This window comes from Trachypithecus francoisi, unplaced genomic scaffold, assembly GCF_009764315.1.
Source record: "Trachypithecus francoisi isolate TF-2019V2 unplaced genomic scaffold, Tfra_2.0 Lachesis_group5, whole genome shotgun sequence".
Taxonomy (NCBI): Eukaryota; Metazoa; Chordata; class Mammalia; order Primates; family Cercopithecidae; genus Trachypithecus; species Trachypithecus francoisi.
The window spans coordinates 116952204-116969817 of record NW_022681470.1 but is presented as its reverse complement, the minus strand read 5'-3'; the positions used below and the strand labels follow the sequence as shown (position 1 = coordinate 116969817).

General features: G+C 37.0%; 2 long non-coding RNA genes across 2 annotated transcripts in view; one reads left to right on the top strand and one right to left on the bottom strand.

Moving 5' to 3' along the window:
- The window catches only part of LOC117074818, a 43163-nt gene that overhangs the window by 11355 nt on the left and 14194 nt on the right, over window positions 1-17614 (top strand). The gene's annotated exons all lie outside the window — the stretch shown is intronic.
- LOC117074819 lies at window positions 10610-17566 on the bottom strand. Its single transcript, XR_004433718.1, has 3 exons — window positions 17109-17566; window positions 14064-14216; window positions 10610-10988 (listed from the first exon to the last, which is right to left on the bottom strand). It is a non-coding gene; the product is annotated as an uncharacterized LOC117074819 (long non-coding RNA).

The window sequence follows — 17614 nt, the reverse complement described above, 5'->3', positions numbered from 1 at the left end:
AAATTGTTTTTAAAATATTGTCCCACAAATGTACTACTCCTATTATCTTTAACTTTAGCATAGATGCCTTTATGTTCATTTAGTTATCTCTAAGATGACTTTTTGAGATAGTTTTTTTGTACTTCAGAAGCTGCCCAGAGTAAACCCAGATATTTAACTTAGCAAAAAAGATTCAGAACAGTGGCTGGACAAAATGGCTCATGCCTATAATCCCAGTACTTTGGGAGTCCTAGATGGGCAGATAACTTGAGACTAGGACTTTGAAACCAGTTTGGCCAATATGGCAAAACCCTGTATCTAATAAAAATACCAAAATTACTCAGGCATCGTGGTGCATGCTTGTAATCCTAGCTACTCTTGAGGCTGAGGTAGGAGAATCACGTGAACCTGGAAGGTAGAGGTTGCAGTGGCCAAGATTGCCCCATCAACCTGGGCAACAAAGCCAGACCCTGTCTCAAAAACAAATAAACAAATGAACACACAAAAAGACTCAAGCAGCTATTCTTTTAAAAGTTCAAAGTACTAAGAAAGGCACGTTTAAAAGTTAAAAGTTATTTTGATATAACAGAACTCTTGGAAATATAGAATATCAGTAAGATGTAAAAATTACATGAAAAAGATCCAAATGAAAATTCTGGATATAAAAGTACAATAACAACAGTAATGATTCTTCTCTTTAGGTTTGGCATTCAACTGTTTGACTGTGATCTCTAGTTGTGGATCTCATGTTTATTCTCTGTGGTGTTTCTTGGCCTTTTTAGATATGTGAATTAATGTTTTCCTCAAATTTAGTTTTTAGTCATTATATTTTCAAATGTTCTTTTGCTCCTCTCTTTGTCTTTCCTCTTTCTGACATAGTCATATGTTGCAATGCTTAATAGTGCACAACATGTCTCTGAGTCATTGTTTATTTCCATTGTTTTTCCTGTTCTTCAGATTGAAAGTCTCTTTTGATGTGTCTTTAAATGTGCTGATTTTTTCTTCTGCTAGCTTAAGTTTGCTATTTAGCCAGTAGAGTGAATTATTTTTATTTTCATTATGGTATTTTTAACTTTCAGAGTGAGAGTGTGTGTGTGTATAAAATATATAAATATATATATAATTTATATTATATAATGTATATTATATACTATTTATATCATATATTATTTACATATATTATTTATAAAAATATAGTTATATACTAATATATAATATATTTTATATAATATATATTATATATTATATTTTTATATATATATAATTGTATATATAAATATAAAAATATATATTATATATTTAATTTTTAAAATGTTTTTTGTTTGTTTCTTTTAACTTTTAAGTTCAGGGATACAAATCCAGTTTTGTGACATAGATAAATTTGTCATGGGTGTTTGTTCTGCAGATTATTTCATCACCCAGGTATTAAGCCTAGTACCCATTAGTTATTTTTCCTGATCCTCTCCCTCCTCACATGCTCCAACCTCTGAAGGGCCACAGTGTGTGTGCTTCACTGAAGTATAATGTATAGAAAAACAGATTCACTTTAACAGTCAGAGTTAGAGTAACAAGAACTAACCCTGTGCTAATTAGAAATAAGGGACAGTTTACCTAAAAGATTGGAGAAGCAGCGTAATGTGATAAAGAAGAGATGGTAAAAAATAAATCTTATTTTCAAAGGAATAGGATGTACTACAATGTTATGATATATCATAGAAAAGCTAAAAAGGGTGAGAAATTTGTCTTTAAGTGGATATGGCAGGGTAACTATCAAGAAAGAAGTCAAAGTACTATGAATAAAATTCAAATTTTAAAGGAAAAATCTGGAAAGAATCCAAGAGCAAATGTAGACCAAGAGTAAATAGATTCCAATCTCAAAGAATATGGAAAGATACAAGGCAATTTTGAAGGCAGTACTAGAGAAGGTTTTGTGTTTTTATGTATTACTGTAACTTATAAAGACATGAATGTGAAATGATATTATGAAAGAAAATAATGAAAAATGGGGGCATTTAAAATGAGAACACAGGTGCAGGAACAAGTAAGATGAAGATGAGGGACAGTTTTAGTTTTTATAAAAGAAAATAAAGGAAAAGCAGTGCAAGCTACTATGCTTTGTCAAAATTGCTTAGAAAAGTAAGAAATAAGGACAATACTTATTAAAAGGAATGTTATGCACTGATCTTCAATATAAAAATGACTACCTCTGTATAAACCTAAATATTTTTATGTATATGAAAATGTATTTCTTGAAAGTAAGAATCTGAGGCATTAAAAATAATTTGGCCTGCAGTATTATGGTTTACAATACCTTCCAAATTGTACAATAATTGCTGAAAATTTTCTTCTATGTGTTACTGTTATTTAAAGGTGCATTGACATCCTTTCTTCCACTTGATCAATTCTGCTATTGATACTTATGTATTTTTCACGAAGTTCTTATGCTGCTTTTGTTTGTTTGTTTGTTTGTTTGTTTTCCAGCTCCATCAGGTCATTTATGTTCTTCTCTAAACTGGTTATTCTAATTAACAGTTTCTCTAACCGTTTTTCAAGGTTCATAGCTTCCTTGCATTGGGTTAGAACATGCTCCTTTAGCTCTGAGGAGTTTGTTATCACCCACCTTCTGAAGTCTACTTCTGTCAGTTCGTCAAACTCATTCTCTGTCCAGTTTTATTGCCTTGCTGGCGAGGAGTTGTGATCATTTGGAGGAGAAGAGGTGTTCTGGTTTTTGTAATTTTCAGCCTTTTGCACTGGTTTTTGCTCATCTTCGTGGATTTATCTACCTTTGGTCTTTGATGTTGGTGACCTACGGATGGAATTATTGTGTGGACGTCCTTTTTGTTGATGTTGATGCTATCCCTTTCTGTTTGTTAGTTTTTCTTCTAACAGTCAGGCTCCTCTGCTGCAGATCTGCTGGAGTTTGCTGGAGTTCCACTCCAGACACTGTTTGACTATCACCAGTGGAGGCTGCAGAACAGCAAAGATTGCTTCCTGTTCTATCCTCTGGGAGCTTCATCCCAGAGGGGGACCCTCCAGATGCCAGCCGGCGCTCTCCTGTTTGAGGTATCTGTCCACCCTTGCTGGGAGGTGTCTCCCAGTCAGGAGGCATGGGGGTCAGGGACCCACTTGAGGAGGCAGATCAACTTACATAACCGAAATAAGCCATGAAGACAAGATTAGAGAAAAAAAGAATGAAAAGGAATGAACAAAGCCTTCAAAAAATATGGGACTATGTGAAAAGACCAAACTTACTTTTGATTGGTGTACCTAAAAGTGGCGGGGACAAAGGAACCAAGTGGGAAAACACTTTTCAGGATATTAACCAGGAGAACTTCCCCAATATAGAAAGAGAGACCAACATTCAAATTCAGGAAATACAGAGAACACCACAAAGATACTCCTCGAGAAGAGCAACCCAAAGACACATAATTGTCAGATTCACCAAGGTGAAAATGAAGGAAAAAGTGTTAAGGGCAGCCAAAGAGAAAGGTCTGGTTAACCACAAAGGGAAGCCCATCAGACTAACAGCAGATCTCTCTGCAGAAACCATACAAGCCAGAAGAGAGTGGGAACCCAGATTGAATATTCTTGAATAAAAGGATTTTCAACCCAGAATTTCATATCCAGCCAAACTAAGCTTCAAAAGTGAAGGAGAAATAAAATCCGGTACAGAGAAGCAAATATTGAGAAATTTTGTCACCACCAGGCCTGCCTTACAAAAGCTGCCAAAGGAAGCACTGAATATGGAAAGGAACAACCAGTACCAGCCACTGCAAAAACATGCCAAATTGTAAAGACCATCGACACTATGAAGAAACTGCATCAACTAACAAGCAAAATTACCAGCTAGCACCAAAATGACAGGATCAAATTCACACATAACAAAATTAACCTTAAATGTAAATGGGCTAAATACCCCAATTAAAAGACACAGACTGGCAAATTGGATAGAGTCAAGACCCATCAGTGTGCTGTATTCAGGAGACTCATCTCACATGCAAAGACACACATAGGCTCAAAATAAAGGGGTGGAAAAATATTTCCAAGCAAATGGAAAGCAAACAAAGCAGCAATTGCAATCCTGGTCTCTGATAAAACAGACTTCAAACCAACAAAGATTCAAAGAGACAAAGAAGGGCATTAAATAATGGTAAAGGGATAATGCAACAAGAAGAGCTAACTACCCTAAATATATATGCACCCAATGCAGGAGCACCCAGATTCATAAAGCAAGTCCTTAGAGACTTACAAAGAGACTTAGACTCCCATACAATAATAATGGGAGACTTTAACACCCCACTGTCAATATCAGACAGATCAACAAGACAGAAAAATAACAAGGATATTCAGGACTTGAACTCAGCTCTGGACCAAGTGAACCTAATAGACATCGACAGAACTCTCCACCCAAAATCAACAGAATATACATTCTTCCCAGCACAACATCACACTTATCCTAAAATTGACCACATTATTGGAAGTAAAACACTCCTGAGCAAATGCAAAAGAATGGAAATCGTAACAAACAGGCTCTCAGACCACACTGCAATCAAATTAGAACTCAGGGTTAAGAAACTCACTCAAAACTGCACAACTACATGGAAACTGAACAACCTGCTCCTGAATGACTACGGGGTAAATAACCAAATGAAGGCAGAAATAAAAATTTTATTTGAAACCAATGAGAACAAAGACACAAGGTACCAGAATCTCTGGGACAAAGCTAAAGCAGTGTTTAGAGGGAAATGTATAGTACTAAATGTCCACGGGAGAAAGTGGGAAAAATCTAAAATTGACACCCTAACATCACAATTAAAGAACTAGAAAGGTAAGAGCAAACAAATTCAAAAGCTAGCAGAAGAAAAGAAACAATTCAGAACAGAACCAAAGAAGATAGAGACACAAAAAATCCTTCAAAAAATCAATGAATCCCTGGAGCTGGTTTTTTGTTTTTTTGTTTTTGTTTTTTGAAAAGATTAACAAAGTAGATAGATCACTAGCCAGACTAATAAAGAAGAAAAGAGATAAGAATCAAACAGACACAATAAAATATGATAAATGGGAGATCACCACTGATCCCACAGAAATACAAACTATCATCAGAGAATACTACAAACACCTCTACACAAATAAATTAGAAAATCTAGAAGAAATGGATAAATTCCTGGACACATAGACTCCTTCAAGACTAAACCAGCAAGAAGTTGAATCCCTGATTAGACCAATAACAAGTTCTAAAACTAGGCAATTAATAGCCTACCAAGCAAAAAAAAAGCCCAGGACCAGATCGATTCACAGTTGAATGCTGCCAGAGATACAAAATAAGAACAGCTATTTATGAAAAACTCATAGCCAATATCATACTGAATGGGCAAAAACTGGAAGCATTCCCTTTGAAAACCAACACAAGACAAGTATGCCCTCTCTCGCCAATCCTATTCAACATAGTATTGGGAATTCTGGCCAGGGCAATCAGGAGAGAGAAAGAAATAAAGGCATTGAAACAGGAAGAGATGAAGTCAAATTGTCTCTCTTTGCAGATGACATGATGGTATATTCAGAAAATCCCATTCTCTCAGCCCCAAATCTCCTTAAGCTGATAAGCAACTACAGCAAAGTCTCAGGATAAAAAAAGAAAACAAAAACCAACAAACAAAAAAAACAATGTGCAAAAACCACAAACGTTCCATTACACAAATAATAGACAAACAGAGAGCCAAATCATGAGTGAACTCCCATTCACAATTGCTACAAAGAGAATAAAATCCCTAGGAATACAACTTATAAGGAATGGGAAGGACCTCTTCAAGGACAATGACAAACCACTGCTCAAGGAAATGAGAGAGGACACAAACAAATGGAAAAACTTTCCATGCTCATGGATAGAAAGAATCAATATCATGAAAATGGCCATATGGCCCAAAGTAATTTATAGTTTCTGTGCTATCCCCATCAAGATATCATTGACTTTCTTCACAGAATTAGAAAAACCTACTTTAAATTTCATATGGAACCATAAAAGAGCCCGTATAACCAAACAATCCTAAGCAAAAAGAACAATGCTGGAGGCATCATGCTACCTGACTTCAAACTATACTACAAGGCTACAATAACCAAAACATCATGGTACTGGTACCAAAACAGATATATGGACCAATGGAACAGAACAGAGGCCTCAGATGTAATGTCACACCATCTGATCTTTGACAAACCTGACAAAAAGCAAGCAATAGGAAAAGGATTCTCTATTTAATGGTGTTGGGAAAACTGGGTAGCCATATGCAGAAAACTGAAACTGGATCCCTTGCTTACACTTATACAAAAATTAACTCAAGATGGAGTAAAGACTTAAACGTAAGACTTAAAACCACAAAAACCCTAGAAAAAAAACTTAGGCAATACCATTCATGACTTAGGCATGGGCAAAGACTTCATGACTAAAACACCAAAAGTAATGGCAACAAAAGTCAAATTGACAAATGGGATCTAATTAAACTAAATTTTAGATTTAATTGTTGTGCTTTCTGCACAGCAAAATAAATTATCATTGGAGTGAACAGGCAACCTACAGAATGGGAGAAAATTGTTGCAATCTGTCCATCTGACAAAGGGCTGATATCCAGAATCTACAAGGAAATTAAACAAATTTACAAGAAAAAACCCCATCAAAAAGTGGGTGAAGGATATGAACAGACACTTCCCAAAAGAAGACATTTATACAGCCAATAAACACTGGTTATCACTGGTTATTAGAGAAATGCAAATCAAAACCACAATGAGATACCATCTAACACCAGTTAGAATGGCGCTCATTAAAACTGAGGAAACAACAGATGCTGGAGAGGACCTGGAGAAATAGGAACACTTTTACACTGTTGGTTGGAGGATAAATTAGTTCAACCATTGTGGAAGACAGCGTGGCAATTCCTTAAGAATCTAGAACTAGAAATACCACTTGACCCAGCAATCCCATTACTGGGTATATACCCAAGAGATTATACATCATTCTACCACAAAGTCACATGCACCCATATGTTTATTGTAGCACTATTCACAATAGCAAAAACTTGGAACCAACCCAAATGCCTATCAATGATTGGCTGGATAAAGAAAATGTGGCATAAAAAAGGATGAGTTCATGTCATTTGCAGGGATGTGGATGAAGCTGGAAACCATCATTCTCAGCAAGCTAACACAGGAACAGAAAACCAAACATTGCATGTTCTCACTCATAAGTGGGAGTTGAACAATGAGAACACATGGACACAGGGAGAGGAACATCACATACTGGTGTCTGTCAAAGGAGGGGAACTAGGGGAGAGACAGCATTAGGAGAAATACCTATTGTAGGTGACAGGTTGATGAGTGCAGGAAGCCACCATTGCCCTTGTATACCTATGTAACAAACCTTCATGTTCTGCACATGTATCCCAGAACTTAATGTATAATAAAAAAGTAAATAAATAAAAGTAAATTTAAGAAGTTAAATTAATTTCATTGACAATTAATTAAAATTGTAGATCTTTATTTAGAGTCCACATTGGAATATGCTCAAATTGTGTTCTATGACCTAGAAGTTTTAAATATCATAGAGTGGACTCGTATTTTTTCAATTGTGATAGATAAGCAGGTAGGAGATTTCTGTCAAATCAAAATCATCCCATAGAGCTATCTTCCCTTTGACATGTACAAAGCTGAATTGCCAGATTTGGATCTTGAACACTGAGATGTATTCACATTTCAGCATCTCATTATTTTGACAGTTTGTCTGGGAGAGCTGAAATACAGCAGATGTTGCAGGAGTTATAAATATTGGCAACATAGGCCTCCAAGCACATAACACCAGAGAATTTCCTTGGATCACAATAGCCTGAGAATTTCAGTCAGTTATGACTCATCAATTAGAGATTTGGAAAACAAGGCACCAGTATGACACTGCTATTTTGAGTGGATCTCATGGATCTCATTGTATGCCTATGGTTACTCATAATTAAATATTTATGTATATGTATATGCATAAATCAAATGTACATGATTAAATATTTATGCATATACACATATTAAATATGTATATACACATATAGATGAGTATATAATACACATTTGTGTGTAGCATATAAGCAAACTTCAAGCTGAATATTTAACTGCTATGAGAATAATGCAGCTTTTCAGATTTCAGCTCTGTAATAACTGACATTTTTCATGCATTTTCTTTGCTGCAAACAACACAAGACCTGCTACAATGGTAGGGCATTTAATTTCCTTTGGTTTCCGTCTCCTCTTCATGGATGCTTCCCTCACTTGTTTCTCCTGTTGCATGCTGACTGCTGTCAAAATACTGGGGTCTAGTGCCAGCTCCCTTGCCCATTTTTGTTTTTTTCCCAAGACTTCTCTCTCCAAGCAAGCCTTCTACAATCAGTTCACTCTTTTCCCAGATACTCTTCTCTCCATGACAGAACATGGAGATAGTGTGATGTGACTTTTTTAGCCTGGTAAGCCATCACCTATTTTATGTACAAGTAACACATTCTCTGGGCTAAGTATCCCAATCCTGATTATAGGATAACACTGCATTCCCCTTCATTACGTTTCTGACTTGACTTCTCCATTATAATTTATTGTAAAATTCTACAGGGTTAGTAAGCATCTCCTCCTTTATGAAGTCTTTTCTCCACTTTCTACACTTCCTCAAGGGTAAAAATGCTGGTTTCTCCCATTTTGTAGCACACCACTTAGCACCTTAGCTCAGTGCAGGGTGGTGGGTTTGCTCCTTAAATATCTGTTAAGAGACAGAATCTAAATGAGTGACTAACACACTAAGAATTATTTTTTGAAAACTCTGAAGAAAACTTATGTAACTGTGTCAGGAGCTCAGCTGAGCTGAGGACAGCTGAAATCTCCAATGCTCAAGTAGCCAATCAAAGCAACAAACCCAAAATAAAAGTAACAATCAAACCTTTAATTTCTGATTGAGATAGTATAAGCAAGATGCTAATACCAGAGATTATGCTGAATCCCCAGTCCCACCTCTATTCCATTTTCTCCCCAGGGACATCAGTTGAAGGGGGCTCAGCACAGACACGGAGGTCCTCTCAATGCCCAGGGAGCTCCCCCAAAAAAGACTCCTGCAGTTTTATGGACTCTGGGATGGGATGAGAGAAAAGCAAAGGGCAAAGAGTGGAAAAGTACTGAGTTCGAGTGAGGAAAAGTATCTTCAACTTTTCCCATTCCTTACTCGAATTTTATGAAAAGGTCTCTGGAGACCCCAAATAAAGATACCTCAGGGATGAAATTGTCTGGGCTGAAAGTGCAAATATGTGTATAGGCAGACACACAAAGGGGCTTGAGTGTTTGACTGCAGCTCCCCTTTGACATTGTAAGTCATGATCTGTGCACTACGTCTGGTATAGAGATGTGACGGCAGGTTTTCCCCATCAAGCATGTCATTTAAATAAAGCCTTTGTAATCGTCTATGGCCAGACCTGAAAAATCACCCATAGATTATTTAACCAGGAGCCAGATTTCTCAAACGTGATGTGAACTATATAAACTCTGCAAATATTAATTGTGTTCTCCATGCAGTGTAATAGATCATTAAAATTGGTCGGGTGCTGTGGCTCACATCTATAATAGCAGAACTTTGAAAGAGGGAGATGGGTAGACCTCTTGAGCCCAGGAGTTTGAGACCATCCTAGGCAACATGGTGAAACCTCATCTGCAAAAAATACAAACGTTAGCAGGCATGGTGGTGGTGCATGCCTGTAGTCCCAACTACTCCAGAGGGTGAGGTGAAAGGATCACTTGAGCCCAGGAGTTTGAGGCTGCAGTAAGCTATGATTGCTCCAGTGCACTCCAATCTGGGTGACAGAGTGACTCAGTGAGACCCTGTTCTCCCTACAAATAAAACAAAACAAAAAAATTGATTCCTTTCATGTCACTGAAATATGTACCATTTGATCAAACTCTACCCTTCCCCTATTTTTACATTCACCTCTCAGCCTCTGGTAATCACTTTTCTACTCTCTGTTTAGATGAAATGGACATTTCCAGATCCCAGACATAAGTGAGATTGTGTTTCACAATTGCTGAAATAATGAATGTTAACAGTTCTTGCTACAAAAATAGTTGGTCAGGTGATGAATATGTTAATTAGCTTGATTTAATCATTCTACAGCATATACATATAATAAAACATCACATTGTATCTCATAAATATATACAAATATTATTTGTCAATACAAATAAATAAAACCTACAAATAATTATGTAAGAGATGTTTGAGCATTTTCTTTGTTTTGCACTTGTTAATTTGAATTTCACTGGACTTTATCTTCTCTATGTAAATTATAAAACACTGTGTTAACTATAAACATTTTTCTCTACAAATACAGGACGAAGATACAACATATATCTTTTAAAGAAACTGCACATGATTCTTATGACACAGCATACAAATCTTTTAAGATTGAAAACATCCAAATTATGTTATGACACTTTAAGGAAACAGGGGAAACCTTGTTTAATAGAAGTGCAACACTCAGTGTTCTGCAGCAAATTATTTTCTCTTTTAATGATCTTTATTTTTACCAAAACAGTAGCAAACTGTGTTTATCTAGACATGCACCTCTTGTAACACTGTCTTCTCTTCAGTTTCAAATATATATATATTTTTTCTTTAAAGGTTGACTATATAGAACAATTCCTTGAACATTAGAAGAAAGCAATTGGATAGGCATGTACTGCTTTAAATATTTTGAGACGTATCTGGAATAAATTCAATCTTAGTCACTTTTTACACTTTTCTGACCTTCAGAATGAGGCTCAGTAGATATCCAAGGAGTAATCAAGAAGGAGTAAATGAAAAAACTAGTTCCCCCATTTTACTGGTTTTGGTGCCAACCATGAATCTCCCCAGAGGATTTTTTTTTCTCTGCTATCCATTGCTGTTACATGATTCCTCATGCTCTTCTCCCATTCTCTGCCCAGTTTATAGTTGTGGGTGAAATGTCCTGTGGGGGGGGGGGGGGGGGAAGGAAGACAATCAGCAATTATGCAAAACGCTACGATGTAGTACACAGACTATTGCCACATAGGAGGAAACTGTTATGTTTGTTACAAACACAAAGAGAGGAAGATGGCTCTTAATTTGAGTCTCAAGTGTACCATTTCAGTTTTGTTACACTGAAAAATAAAAAGAGATTAAAAAGTAAACTACATATTTCTTCTCAAACATTTGTGAGATGACTAATAAAAACAAAACTCCTGATGCAGTCAGAATTGTAATTACTAGCATATGGCATAAACATACTCTAAACCTCAGTGTCTTCAGATTTATAATGGGAATTTAAAAAGTAACTGCATCATAAGCCACATTGTAACCACAATAAATATTTGCTATTATTAGCATTCAGAAATTCACATTTTTAACAAACCATCCTTGTAACATTCTCAGAGAAATACATGTTCAAAGTGGATAAAATACATACACAAATACACAGATATTCAATAGATGACTGAATCTACATTAAAAAATAGGTTTATTTTTGTTCTAAATGATTGCACATTTCTATATATACAAGGAAAATAAAACTTTTCCGAAGAAACCCTAAACTTAAAGAAAAATTTCCTTGTATGCAAAATAAATCCAAAAATTGTTTGACTTTATTCTTTTATTTCAAATATGCATACTTTCTCATTAATATTACAAAAATGAAAAAAAATTCAATTTCAATGTTATTTTGGGAAAGTCTCAAAACTGTAACCCTACTCTCTACCCCAGTCTTTTTTTTCCCCCCCTATGGAAGTCTCGCTCTGTCGCCCAGGCTGGAGTGCAGTTGCGCGATCTGGGCTCACTGAAACCTCTGCCTCCCTGGTTCACGCCATTCTCCCACCTCAGTTTCCCGAGTAGCTGGGACTACAGGTGCCCGCCACCATGCCTGGCTAATTGTTTTTGTATTTTTAGTAGAGACGGGGTTTCACCATATTAGCCAGGATGGTCTCGATCTCCTGACCTCGTGATCTGCCCACCTGGGCCTTCTAAAGTTCTAGGATTACAGGCGTGAGCCACTGCGCCTGGCCTCTGCCCCATCTTTTAATAAAAATTCCGCTTTTATAATTTCTATATGCTATGCATTAACAGTATATGTGAGTCTCAATTTTTCCCAGTTGATTATCAATAATCCTATTTGTCTACAATTGATTGTCAATCCCATTTTCTGAAGCAATCCTCTCAACTTTGTTGTTAAATCTCTTTAGCCTTGCATCTCCCACTTGCATCTCCTTTATTTTTGCAAATAGAATTTATTATTTCAAAAATATGAGGCCACTGGATACATCTTTCACTCAATTTCCTCTTTCTCCCTCTTCATCTCTTCCATCTCAGACAAAAAAGTATTGTTTCTCTCCTTTAGACTCACTTCTCTAATGAGCTTGTTCTATTTATTTACTTTCTCTGCAAATTCATTCGGTGTACTATATTCTCTGTGTATGACTTATTCTACATATGTATCTCTCCCACAAACCTACAACACATTAGTAACCTAATAATAATAAATAGGTTACCTCGTATCTTCCTATTATTCCTGCCACCATATCATTTTTTTACTTACATATTCACAGTCTTCTTGATTTTGAGGTTTAAAATATATGTCCTGCCTCCACATTTTGATGTTCCCTTCTCATGATATAACTACCTAATTTATATATAATGAGATGGCATTATGAGTCTCTTAAAAACTTAATCCAATGGATTATTTTGTTATCCTACCTTTCAAGAGCACACCTTGAGTTCTCCTATTATCTACAAGAGTAACTACTGTATTCTACAAGTAAAGATAAAATCTAGCATTATTAAGATTTTCACATCCTCCTTATATAGTTGAGCAACTTGACTCCTGGTTAAAAACCTTGGTGTGTGTATGTGCCATATTTTCTTCATCCAGTCTACCACTGATGGGCATTTAGGTTTATTCCATGTCTTTGCTATTGTGAATAGTGCTGCAGTGAACATACAAGTGCATTTGTGTTTAAGGTGGAACAATGTATATTCCTTTGGGTATATACCCAGTAATGGGATTGCTGGGTTGAATGGTAGTTCTGTTTTTAGGTTTTTGAGGAATCACTACACCCTTTCCACAAAGGTTGAACTAATTTACATTCCCACCAACTGTGTATAAGTGTCCTTTTTCCTCCCTTTTCTCCACAACCTCTCCAGTATCTATTATTTTTTGACTTTTTAATAATAGACATTCTGACTGGTATGAGATGGTATCTCATTGTGAGTTTATTTATATAACAAACCTGCAAATGTATCTCTGAACCTAAAATAAAAGTTAAGGAAAACAACAACAACGTCAACAACAAAAACCTAGGTGTGATTTTTCAGGCCTGACATTAGGCAATGATGAAGGCTTTACTGCAGGGCCTCTCCTCAGGAAACTCTGCCCTACCTCACCAGTTGGGGTAAACAGCCAGTGCACTATCATTTCTGAAAGGAGTTGCGTTCAAGGACTCTGAACTCCCTGGTAGGTAACGTTCTTTCACATATTCACATGCCTCTTTCATTTCTAGGTCTCTTTATCTGAGGCCTTGCACAAAATTATTTTCAGGTATCTCCCAAGGTTTGCTAATAGGAGGAGGAGGGAGAAAACCTTGAGGACACTTTCCCCAGCACTTAGTACTTTTCTACTCCTATATCTCCCTTTTACCCTACCCTCAACTCAGATTCCACAGAACTGCTGGAGTCTTTTGTTGAGACTTCCTCAAAAGTGAGGCAGCCTCCATGTCTGTGCTGATCCATTTGATTCTGAACCAGCCTCACATTCCATGAAGGAAATGGGACACGGGAGTTGGCATTTTTTCAGTTTTAAATTCTTTTCTGTAACATTGCAGGAAGTCATTTTTCAGTTTTAAATTCTTGTCTGTGACATTACAGTAAGTCATTTTTCAGTTTTAAATTCCCGCCTGTGACATTGCAGTAAGTCATTAATTGACATGTTGCTTTGATTGGCTATTCTAATACTTGGCAGCTCAGCTCTCTCCCAGCTCAGGTGACTCCTGATAATAATCACACAGATATTGAGTACCTTCTTGGTGCTAAGTCCCAAACTATTTTGTCATATTTTACATTCACACTGCTACAGAATAGGCAAGGCATTTCCATCCAATCAAGTTGTTCGACCGTTGGATCTACGCATCACCGCAACATGTCCAATGTCTTGCAGAGAGATCCAGAACACCTGAAAAGTATTAGGAATATTTGAGTTCCTGCTTTTGACATTCAATCTGGTTTATTTCACTCTCTCTAATGATAGTATTATATACCCCATAATCCTGGGCAATGATCACAGCTTTGTTCAGCCTCCTTTCATTGATAAGAAGTCCTATCACAATTTCTTGCACTAAGCCTCTACAACAAAGTAAGCATTTCTTGTTGTTTTTATCATAAAGGTGTTAAAAAAAAGACAAGGGAGACAAAAGGAAAATTTCATTTTTCAAAAGCAATCTACAGATTGGGAATAAGTCACGGCCTTCGGTGCAAAAAGAGTGTGCTCTGAGGAGGGGTTGGAAAGTAGATTATTATACAGGCAAAAACAGCAGATGGATGGGTGTGAGGAGGGGAATCAGGTACTGGGACTGGATTGGATGGTTTTTATGAGAGACATTAAAAGTCTCTTTTTATTGGCTGGCCTCAGGTGATCTGTTGGTGTTCATTTGGAAAATTTCCAGCTACAGTCTATCTCAGCATGGACAGCAGGAACTGGTTCACTGGTTTTACTTGACTGTAGAAAAGGCATTTTTCATGCCTCAACTTAGCATGAATAGCTCTGAAAACTGAGCACTCCTACTTTACCTTAGGGCCTAACTTTTATAAACACTTTCTCTGGCTTTTTTCTTTTAAACCAAAAATACCTTTTCAAGTGATTCATGAAAATTAATAAGCCTCAACTAAGGTTATGAAAAACTAGTCGCCTCTAAAGATGTGCAAAACAGTCCTCACAAGATCCAGAAACACTCTAAAGGTAGTTCAAAGAAAGAAAATTCTTCTTCTACAAACGGTTTCTAACCCACATTTCTGTCCAACCATATTTTCTAGCATCTCAGCTTTTCAGCTGGTCTAATCATAAAGCCCCCAAGTCCCCACATGCCTTACAGATAGTAAAAGATAAGAAATCAAATGCTGTCCACTGAAGGGAAAATAATCAATAACAAATGGATACCCCAAAAGTTTAAGGGTCATGCAGATAATTTAAAAATAAATGGGATCAGTACCCTGTTGGGGAATCAAACTAAGACCACAGCAATGAGAGTAGAGAATCTTAGTGACTAGACTATAGGATGGAGTGCTTTCTAATAAATCCTGCAGAGAATACAAGGCAAGGAGTTTAAGCATACAAAAGATTTTAACTTTGTTTTAGGTCAAATTTTTGCTCTTTAATTTTGTCAAGACAATTTCTAAGGCAGGCTATGACATTTATGTGCCTCTTATTCAACTTAAACTTTCTATAAATACAAATGAAGGAACTGTTTACTATGACAGATCTCTAAAAATCTTTGTATTAAGAGTCTACTTTAAAGAATCTTCTAGCCATTGACAATGGAATTTTCCATGGTATATTTATTTAAATGAAGACTCCAATACTTTCTTCATGAAAAGCCCAGGATGTAATTTTCCAGTTTTAGAATAAGTTCTTGCCAGTCGAGATAAAGCTATTTCCTTGAGAGGGCATAGAAATGGCAATTCCAAAGATCTCCCCCATGAAAACTTACTCCCCAAAATAGCTAAAATGGCAAAAGACTCCTGTTGACACACATGGTTAAAAATGGCATTTATGCATACATTATCTCTTGTGCTAGTCCATTCTCGCATTGCTATAAGGAAATGCCTAAGGCTGAGCAATTTATAAGAAAAGAGGTTGAATTGGCTCATGGTTCTGCAGGCTATACAGGAAGCATTGGCATCTACTTCTGGCGAGATCTCAGGAGGCTTATAATCATGTTGGAAGACAAAACAGGAGCAGGCACATCACTTCATGAAAGCAGAAACAAGAGAGTGTTCAGTAGGTGGGTGGGGAGATAATGTCCAAACTATATTACCTCTTGCAACCCAGAAGGGGAGGTGGGCTAACAGTCACAGATCCACTAATCTGTGACACCTGGTAGGTACTTTTGGGATTAGACTTTCCCAGGACTAACTGGGCAAAAAATGTTGAGATGACAAAAGCCCTCAGGGATGGTGTTTCTTAGAACAGGTTGCCCCCAAAGTATGACACATTCAGAACAAAAAGCGTGCTGCTTAAAATCTTATATGCCCTGGCTTCCCAGCCATTTTCAGACTGGTCACCTGACATAACCTGAAAATAATGCCCTCCCCCTGATGGCAGACACTGAAAGAAAGTGCTCCTACTTGGCCACAAGTCAAGCTCTCAAGGACATAAATCAAGAACAGAAAAGCACCTCATCTAATTTTTTTTTTTTTTTTTTGAGGACCCAAAGCAAAGTTTATATACCAGTCTGATCAAGTCTGCAAACTGATCATTCTGCAGAGTTGGCTTGAACAATAGTCTTATAATAATTATACTTTCATGTTCCATGCTGTGGTATACCTCATTATGACAGAACAAAACAGGAAGACAGACAATTGGATAGACTATGTCTGAGATTCAAAGGAATCAAACAATATGAATATTCATATCAAAAATTACTAAAAAACAGAAGTGCTGCTATACCCACGATTATTCACACCAATCCTTTTTTTCCCACTAATTAAGATACTGTAGAGAAGACAAACCGATTTTTGCCTTCTGCTTGGCTAGAGTCCAGAGTATTAGAGACTGGGAGTCTGACTAGTAAGAAAATCTTAATCTTCTGCTGGCTTGTCAGGCCCCGAGTTCCCTTCACTGTGACTTTAAGAAAAAACAGAGTGGCTTTGTTCATCCTGATGACAGTGACAAAACTGTGAAGGCCAAGGGAAAGCTTCCCCCTTGCTCTCTGAAGATTCAATGAAAAATTCAACCCACAAAGAAGATTTATAGGGGAAATAGCATATAAATGTATTAATGTCCGTATGGGGGAGAACCACAGAGAATTATCCCCTTCTTAGAAAACAAAACATCTCAAGGAAAACTTACCCTTTTGCCAAGGAGAGCAACTTGCTGAATAAAACTCTGGATCATTAAAGAAGTGGGAGGTCTGAAATGGAGAAGAGACTCACCCAGTTCTTTGCAACCATGGAAGAGTCAGAAGGGCTCAAAGGGCCTGTGCTGCAACTGGGGCATTGAGTTCTCACAGTGTTCCACATGATGAAGGTGGTGGTGAGAAGGAAAAAGTGGAGGTGGAATGCAGGGCGTGGGAGGGGCAGGGAGGCATAGGGCTCTCCACCTTAGTGTCTGGGAGCCTTTCAAGTATTTGGAGATATCACTTGTCTTCAGATTAGTCTACTTTGAAAACTTGGATATATTCCCACTTGTAATTGGAGCTTTCAGAAGTGCTGAAATCCCCTTATTATCTTTGAGACGTGCAGACTCCTCTTTGTTTTAGTTTGATTTTAAAGTTTTACATTTTAAAAACCGCCAGAGTACCTGATGGTGGTTGGTCAGTAACTGAACCACTGAAATGGCAGTTGGTTAGAGACCAT